The sequence below is a fragment of the Amblyomma maculatum genome, chromosome 11, assembly GCF_055883805.1.
Source record: "Amblyomma maculatum isolate TAMU_Amacu chromosome 11, ASM5588380v1, whole genome shotgun sequence".
Classification (NCBI taxonomy): Eukaryota; Metazoa; Arthropoda; class Arachnida; order Ixodida; family Ixodidae; genus Amblyomma; species Amblyomma maculatum.
The window spans coordinates 28,172,148-28,181,609 of record NC_139354.1 but is presented as its reverse complement, the minus strand read 5'-3'; positions in this window follow the sequence as shown (position 1 = coordinate 28,181,609).

The following is a 9,462-nucleotide window of genomic DNA, read 5'->3' as shown; positions in this document are numbered from 1 at the left end:
ACGTCTACATCAATTTTCACGCATGCGCAGTAGGCGTCCGATACGCCTACGTCTGTACGTCTCCGGGAGACGTCATACGTCACCGATAAGCTAAGTCTCTCTAATAGCACTAAGCGGTTGGTAATGAAAACATGTCTAGATGTTCAGTGTAAAAAGATATGATGTGCAGGTTTCTCAGGAAGCTAAGGGATGCATTGAGCGGCTCTTGTACCAAGCGTTAACCAAGTACTCGCGGGCGTCCACTAAAGTCCAGAGGAAATTTCACTTCCGCTAGTGTTCTTCAGTGCTTGCTGGTCCCGACCCTTCTCAGCAAAACAATGGTAAAGCTTCACATGCCACTCGTAGCTGCTGGTTGCTTCGCCATTATCTGATGAAACGCATTAGGCGAGGAGCTGGGCGCGGTCCCGACTGGCAACGGAGGCCTTGGACTGTTAACCCAAGGGGAAACTTTTTACATTTATTGTATTTCTACTCTCTCCGGTAACGTATTTTTGTGCTTGGCAACATACTGAGCACTTTTTGCACATCGCAATGCCCATCCGGCATTCCGGCGGCAACGCTGACCTTGTGAAAAATTCGCAAAATACGGTGGGGAGCGCACGTAGACCCACAGCTTTCTCTCGTTCGGTCACCGGCAAAGATTTGAGAGATTTAGTATAGCGCTGTCCGCGATCTATCATCATGCCCGACGCGGAAAACCTTTCCTCCGACATCAAGCATGTGGCTCCATCTAGAGTCATGAGGAGGATCGGGACATGCGCAGTGGAGTGAGCGGTTGGGAATCGCGGATGGAGTTACGCAAAAGCTCTCGTCATGCAAGCCACCACCACCCAAGCGTCCGTTACCCCCTAGTGTAAATCGTTCTTCTCGTCCGCTGTAAGCAAATGAGGGGAAATGGGCGCACGCCGTTGTCAGGAAAACATCGCTGATGATCTGAGCCCAAGCCTTGCCTTGAGACTGAGATCATGATGTGAATTCAAGTCCGGACTCCCGAATGAGATCTTGATCTGAATGCGAATTCGTGCTCATTAATGACTCAGATATGAGCGATATGAGCGTAAAACTGAATGAGTCGACTCGTGAGCGATACCGCCGACCGATAAATTTACAAAGTGTAAACGTAAACAAAACCTACCAGCTTCAAGAACCTTGGAAATACAGGCCCACACATATCAGATATGTGAAATTTTGATTGAATAAATATTAATACTTCATATTACAAAGACGCTATTATCTTCCGACGGCGAGCCTTGATCCTCTAGACAGCGTTTCTATATAAGGGACTGCATTTGTCCAGATGAAGACAGATCCTCTTGTGGAAAGAGTGCCCAGTGGTCTAAGGCAACCCTCCACCCATGTTCGTTTTGTTGGCGGTTGACAAAAATCTTATCTATCGGACTTTTCCCCGCTGTGCATTACGCCGTAATGATATTCCTTTAGGTGCAGCTGTTAATTCTTATTGACGTATACCGCAGCCTCCTCCGCTAATTAAACGCACCAGGCGGGCTCTTCTTGTTTAGCAATGTCCTCAGTATTCATTTCGATGATAAAAGCAACATTCTTCTGAATAAAAAACTCCAAGAAAAGCATTCTTTAAATGGGGGCCACTGGCAGCCTCCCATGAGAGGTGACCGTAAATCCATTTTTGCACTTCAGCTTCGCTGTAGCCATTCATTTATTTATTTATTTGTACTTCTCCCCAGCGCCATCGCCCCACCAAGAGTGGTTGTACAACACCTGAATAAAAGAAACGAACAACAAGCAACAGACATTCAGACTGTCGCAACTTCTGTTGAATGTTCACAGCCCTTTTCGAAATTATTGAAGACCAAAGCGGGGAGGGCGTTGTATAGCGCGCTCCTAAAAAGAAGCCTGGACTTCGAATTATGGGGTCGTGTGTTAACATAGTCGTAATTGCCTAGCCCTCGCTGAGCCGAGAAGACCATCCGTTGCTGGTCTGCACTAGAATGACGGTGTACGTGATGACGGAGCCAGCCAACTGAAAAAGAAGCAGGGAAAGAACGAGCAAGTGTAGCTCTGAAATCCCCGTAACGACGAGACTATTACGCGTCTACGCCACAGCAAGCAACTGCTCTTCACATATGGCGATAAACGAAGTCACGCAATGTCTGACTTGCAATGCTGTGAGGGCGCGTTTAGCGCCACGCACTAGGAGGTGAAATGTTGCGGTAGCGCGTTCAGCTTCGTGCGCTGTGAGGAAGAAGTGAAGGAAGAAACGCACAGCGGCTGGAATAAATCAGTTTTCTTTGCGGCTGTATATTGTTGTTGTTGTTGTTGTTGTCCAAATAACTTATGGCACATACCCACAGAGGGGGATCGGCCAAGAATTAGGTAGCAAAGAATTTTTTTTTTCTTTTTTTGATTTCATTTTATTTTTTGTATAGCGGCTGTTGCGGAAGCAACGTCTTCCTCTTCTTCCTCACAGAGCGCAATGCTTAACGAGCCACTCTCCGAGCGCGCGGCGATAAATGCGCGACCACAATGCAGAATAGCACTCATGGGCTGGATTGCAGATTTGCTCCAACTTTTGCGCTTGCCCTGCACGACTTACCTGGTTGACAATAAAGAATGAAAATAAAAAGAACAGATTTGTGATAAGAATTTCAAAGTGATATGTGCCCCAAATTAAGACTATACTGACTGCATGTATCAGCCCGCTTGGGTACTAAAAACGTTGGCATGTGTGGTCCCTCAGTTATGCGGCTAGTTTATAGGTGTTATCAAAGGGAGCTTGAAAGAAGATGAACTAGAGGACGGCGCGTAAAATGTAAACGAGATAGCCCAAGGGCATTACACGGGTTTCTATGAGCCATTTATAGGAATTATTTGATGCACCATTTGCACGAAGCATTTACCTTTTGAAAGTGCCTTTTTGTTATTCTTTGAACATCTACATCGCCGAAGCACGAGTTCTGTAGCTGTGGTGGAAATAAGATAAGTGGCATGTTCACGCCCCGTGCCGTTTCGAACATTCTAGCGGCTGAGATGAGTGTGCTGTACAATTTATTTTTCTTGGTTTCTAATATCCTGTCGAATTTATTTTCATGGCTTCTAATTGTGTGAGATTAGAAAATTTCATAGAAATAAGAAAGAGCCGATAGCGCCGCACATGGCTTCCAATACTGATCGTGCATATACTCTATAAGGCCATTCACGTGTATGCCTTGCTAATATGCTTTGAATTTTTAATCTGTACATATAAATCTTAGTATTCTCCTACTGCGTGCGTTAGTATTTACTCTTTTTTATTTTGGTTTTCATATTTACATTTCCTTCTCTATTCCCTAGCATTTATTTCTATTTATTTTTGCGATGTAGTTATACATCTCAAAATCTAATATCTCTGCACCCCAATTCTTGGCCAATCCCCTGTGTGGGTATGTGCCATCAAATTAGAGGAGAACAACAACAACAACGTGTATGGCCTGCTCCTCCCTCCACTTGGGAGTTCATAATTTGGAAAAAGAGAACACGTACAGAAACACTAGTTTCGCTTTACTTGTGTGCCTGCTCGATCACGATAGCAGCTTTTTGCTATCATTGTTATCATTTTCTAGTGCACACAGATGGGCAAGTGTGATATTAAAATGGCCTACATATCTGCACAGATAGCTACGGCTTATCGCAAAGTGAAACGGGCAAGATGTCGAAGAAATGGACCATTACAACTCTTATCCTTGTAGATTTATAGCTTTCGTTGTACAGTATCTCAAAAGCAGTGGGTGCAAATTTTGAAGTTTCAAAAGTTTGTTGCAATTGATGAAACCAAAGATGACTTTACATTTGACAGTGGCTCGCAGACGGACCCGAGCGAAGGCAATAGAGATATCGAAGAAACGTAACAGCATCTGCAAATGAGCTGCGATCACCCTTGATGGTGCAGTCAAAGGGTTCTCCGAATTGTAAACTGAAAATTGTTCATTCGCGTAAGAAATTTGACCGATCAGAATAATAAAGACAAAAAAACATTGGTCGACTATAGCCGGCTGCATGCAGGGATTTCGTGACAACTAAAAGCCTCGCTGCAAAAACAAAATAATGTCAGCTTTTCAGTACAGCAAATTTCCGATAGTCGCTATACCCATGTGTCGTTGTATAATTGCATTCTGCTTAGAAATAGACCCCACCGGGGTGGCGCAGTGTTTACGGCGCTCGATTACTGTTCCCAAGGACGCGGGATTGAATCCCGGCCTCGGCGGCAGCTTTTCGATGGAGGCGAAAAGCAAGGCGCCCGTGTGCTGTGCGATGTCAGAGCACGTTAAAGAACCCCAGCTGATCGAAATTTCCGGAGTCCTCCACTACGGCGTCTCTAATAGCCTGAGCTGCTTTGGGACGTTAAACCCCACAAACCAAACCAAACCTGCTTAGCAATAACGTGTCATCTGTAAAATTAAGCAATGCCAGCTCATTTTCTTTTTGTGCAAGTTAGGTTTTGAAAAAGGCAGTGTGTCGACTACATGATGTGTGAAAATATTTTTGCAAAAGCTGTTTCGTCAGCCTAGAGGGCAACAATATGCTTTATCATTCTAATTACGTTAAGCAGCATTCACACAGCAGGGCTAAACGTACCGAGACAAGAAGTCCCCTATCCAGGCGAAAGAAATCGGCTCCAGTGAGAAGCATTCCGTCAGGGTCAATGCTGTCATGGAGAAACTGGATCTGCGTGAAGTAATTTTATGTTCCATCGTTAGCCATTATCCATGAAGGAAGTTGTGAGGAATTGCATAATAAATGATTCCTACGCTGACCACATTTTCTCCGCATGAGACAGGAGCTGCCTCAGTTATTGGCAGGGCCTGCGACCTGGCGATGTGATGTGACCTCATGGCGTCACATAACATGACGACCGACCAGTGTCCGGCCATGCCACTGGTTGGTCGTCATATTGTTTGTGCGGTTGAAGTAATAGCTAAATGTGGGGTGAACGGGATGTCCATCCTCTAAGAGTAGGCCATGATTTTATTGCCCCGTTTCGGGCGAGCTAGCAAACTTTAATTACTTCAAAATATTACCATCAAAACTTTGCAGCATTATGCTCCTTATCACGTATACTTCAGGAATGGTTCTATGGAACATTTCTAGATATATATTTCACAGTTATGGTACAAAATTTGCAATTCATGAGGGACCTGAGAATGCAAGAACTTACCTGCCGTATATAGGCATCATCGGAATGAAGCATGGTTGCCCGTGCAGCGTAGTTCAGAACATTTTCCGTCTGAAAAGAAGGTGGTTAAGTCTGTGTAGTTCACTATGCCAATATTTATGTCCACTTAAGCAAGAACGTTAAAAGCAATGGAATATAAAATCCACTTATACGGTGTATTCGAGCTTCAGAACTTTTCACTCCGAATTTTTAATCGGCTAGCAATAATAGGTCAAACATATTGTGCTGGAGCACAGAGCCAGCGCATTTACTTTTTAATGCGGTAGCGTTAAAGGCTTCGTGCTCCAGAAAGTATGACATCATTGTTTTCGTTGTCGTTGTGAGAGAAAAATCACAAGATGACTCTGACAGGTGGTCATTTACAAGTGACATGGCCAAGCCCTGATTGATATTTGGCCTGCGTTGCATCACGAAAGCACATGACATGGAAAAGTTGGCAGGTGCCGCCAAACCCAGATTTTGTTTAGAGACAGGAATGGTTGATGGGGAATTGAAAACACTTGAACCCTTGCATCACGCGTAAAACACACTGCTTCTATGCCAAGCAAGTAATTTCTTACGTCTTGGTTGACGCGGGGCTTTATTATATGTAGAGGGGCCTTTCACGTTATGTGGTTGCCTATGACGGCATGCAAATGAGTCTATTGAGAAAATAGATGCTCAATAAAAATAGCAAGAGTAACTAAGCGAGTAGCACAGTACAGTTGTGAGCAATATGAGAGAGAACAAAGTTTGAGCATTCATTTATGAATTACTCAATAGTTATCTTTGACAAACAATTTCCTTCAGTTTTCTAACCAGTTTTCCTTTGAATCCATAATACCCAAAGGTTCCGTCATGGTAGCTAGTTTTTCGTTGGATATAAAATATCCGAAGGCCTCTCTTATATTTAACAGAAATATCAAGATTATTCGAAACTTTGCGCAAAAAAGTGTTCCTTGTTATATTGCTCACGAGTCATGACTGTACAAAAGCGACTGTACAAACGGGGAGCCATCGGACGGTAGCCATTAGCACTGTCACGTCATAAACTTAGAGGCGCTGCTTAATTAAGTGCCCTCCTCACATATGTTTATGTGCTGGTTACAATACTGACTTCACTACCGCGAAAAACATATACACCAGCCACTTCTTTAACAGTACCGCGCGATCGTCTACAGCCCGGCGCTGCCTCGCCGGTAAACGCAGATAACAAGGCAAGCGAGAGTAGTTATGTGCATGCCCATAATTCGTGATGCTTCAGTGAGCGTCGTCTGCTAGAGGCTGTTCTGACAGTGTGAATCCCCCCTGCCACAATCAGATGTCATGCTCGACGTTCCAAGAAGCTGCCACTACATGTTTTTATCCGTTGCCTATAGTGCGGTAATATTTGTAACTAACATTTATTCGCAATAAACAGCGTAGCATGCCGAATAACTATCTGCAATTGTTACCTTCGGAACAAATAATTGTCAAGGAGGTTAAATATCACAACTTTAATTCATTTTAAAACAAAACCTCCTCGGGACAGTACCCGCAAACGGAAGCCGGGACAAGTCCCAAACTTGCACCATTCAAACTCGCAAGCCCACCGCCCATATAACTAACGCTCTCACAACTCGACCATGGAACTTGATTCAAGGGGTTGCTTCCAACGGAGCAGAACAGCCAAGCAGACGACACTTGCTAAAGATGCATGCTTCCGCTGTACGCTCGTCCCTTCTCCCGATTTCCGTTTTTCTTCGCCTTGGCACTGCTGCATCGGGCAGTCAATGGTCGCGCGGTATAGCTAAAAAATAAGCCGGCTGTACATTTTTTTTTAGCTGTTCTCGCTGCGCGATGCCAATTCTTCTTGATGATATTTCGTTATTCAATGAGCACATAATATGGCAATAAATAATTTTTCAGATTCAGCGATTATAAACGGTGCCATTGATGATGGCTGCCGCGAAACCAAAACTTACTTATAGAAAACCTTCCACACATTTACGAGCGGTACAATTTAAAACATTACTATTATACCCGTCCAAACTGGTTTCAACGCTCCTTGAAGTCAATGAGTTGCTATTTTGCATCATATTTAGTGCAAGCTTTCTGTGCAAAACCATGGTGGCTTTGTAGGATGCTGGAACTACCTCCCAGTCACTCTTTGCTCGTCTTGCGTACTGCGGACTGCGGAGTTGAACCACTCACCTCACTCCGCAACTCGTGACTCAGAACAGCCAGATCAAGGAGCGTCAGCACACAGTACGCAGAGCAGGCAAGCGCCAGCCACAGGTCGACGTGATTGCCATGGCCGATGAAGAGGCAGTACAGCGTGGTGCAGAGAGCCCATAACGTTAGCAGCAGGAACGTCACAATGCTCGGCGCCCAGATATCGCTGAGGCGATCCTTCAGTTCCCTTATACTGCAAAGGTTCCTTCGAATGTTCTCAACAACCAGAGCAGCGGACTTGCCGTCGATTCGCGCCTGCCTGATGCATCGCTCGCACTTTCTCAGGGCCAGTTCTTGAGATCGTACGTAGTAAACTAGTACTTCTGAAACAGTGCACAATACGATGTACATGCTCAGCTCGTAGATGGCGAACGCTACCAGAGATACCATACAGAGCACCATCTTACATAGCTCATAAACCATGCTGTATTTATAGGCCGCGATGAAAACCTGAACTATGTAGGTCAGAGAACCGGCAACCGCTATCATTATTGAAATAGCAACTGCCAGTCTTCGGAGTGCTCGAAACCACGTACACGTGTTGATAGGCAATCGAACAAGGCAAGGAATCCCAGCCGAATATTCGAATGCCGCTGCCTTGCGGAAAAGCTCAAGAAATGCGTTGGAACCGACTGTCATGCACATGAAATTGACGATGGCCTTGAGAAGTATGCACAACTCCACTGTAGACAACAACGCTTCCGTGAACAGCGTGGAGTACTCCACCTGGCTGAGTCTGTCATATGACCCCCACGTTTGGAGAGCTGGCATCAGCGTGAAACAGAAAGCCGAGTACACTGTGTACCCGCTTCGCCATTTAACACTGGGTTCCTTTTCCGACTTCCCATCAAAGTTTTGAATGAAGAAGCAGCCAAGCACGGTAAAGAGTCTTGCGTAGCGAGAGAAACTTTTCACCATGACGCATTCAGCAGTAAATTTTGGCGGTCGTGACCACGTTCTCAGAGGCTCGACGCTACGACGCTTGTTTAGTGTGAACCTAGATGCACCTGAAAAAAAAGGGCTCTAAATTTATCGATCCCGGCAGCATTTTTGACAGATAAACTCAAGCTGCGTAACAAATGAAGACAAAGCTAATCATTTGTTTTTGTTGTTTTTGGTTCTTTATATTCAGTTTCTTGCATATTACTGGAATAACCCAATGCACGTTGCTCGCTCTATACATTTTCCTATGTACAAGATCGTCTACTTCCAGATCGTACACGAGTGCGTCGTACCTTCCATGTTGTCAAACTAATGATCAGACGCAGCTGACTTATTTACTGGGCTCCTCATTTTCTTGTAGCCTGCGGCCATGACTTAATTCTCTTCTGAGCCGTGATCAAATCCATAACATATTCTTGCGTTCTCTTTAGGAATAGATGACCTTGTAGTACCTGACGTTGCCTTACTGGAACAACGCCACTACGAGTGCTGCGGTTCACGCGTTCAAGCTGGCGCACCCTATGTTCTGGTGGTGGTGGTAGTGATGGCGAAACTTCCTTACCAGCGGATACAGAGCATCGACCCTAAAGGTCGTCCCCCACTTAAACGACGGCTAAATCCCTTGGGCACCTCCGGTGTTTTCAGCCAGATAGAGGAGCTTGATCTGTATCCGCTGGTCGGGGCTGAGTAGAGATCCCTATGATCGGAGTCGCGTATGAAGCAGCTCGCGGGTAGGGACTGTGGACTGTTCCTATCATGTGATTTAGATCGTATTTGCTATCCCGATATTAACAGATGTTTCAGTAGAGTCATTTCGAATATTATACTTGGGATTTGGATAATTGAGGATTTGTTCTGCTAGGATATTTGCTGTTTAGCGTAGCAAACTTCAACAGAGGCTATGAGAGATAACGCATAACAGCGGGCTCTGAATTCTTTTTTCTCATTGTAAATAAAAATCGATTTAAATATTTTGCGGTGTTTTATTTGGACAGTTACCTGAAGAGCAAGGGCGTTATTGCACCTTTCCTTTGATTAAATGAGAACGCCCTGGCTTCAATCCTGCCCTGAGTCACTGCCCTACTGAAAAAATTGTATGAGGCAATAAACCCTCATTTTCTCACACAGTCTCACTCAAT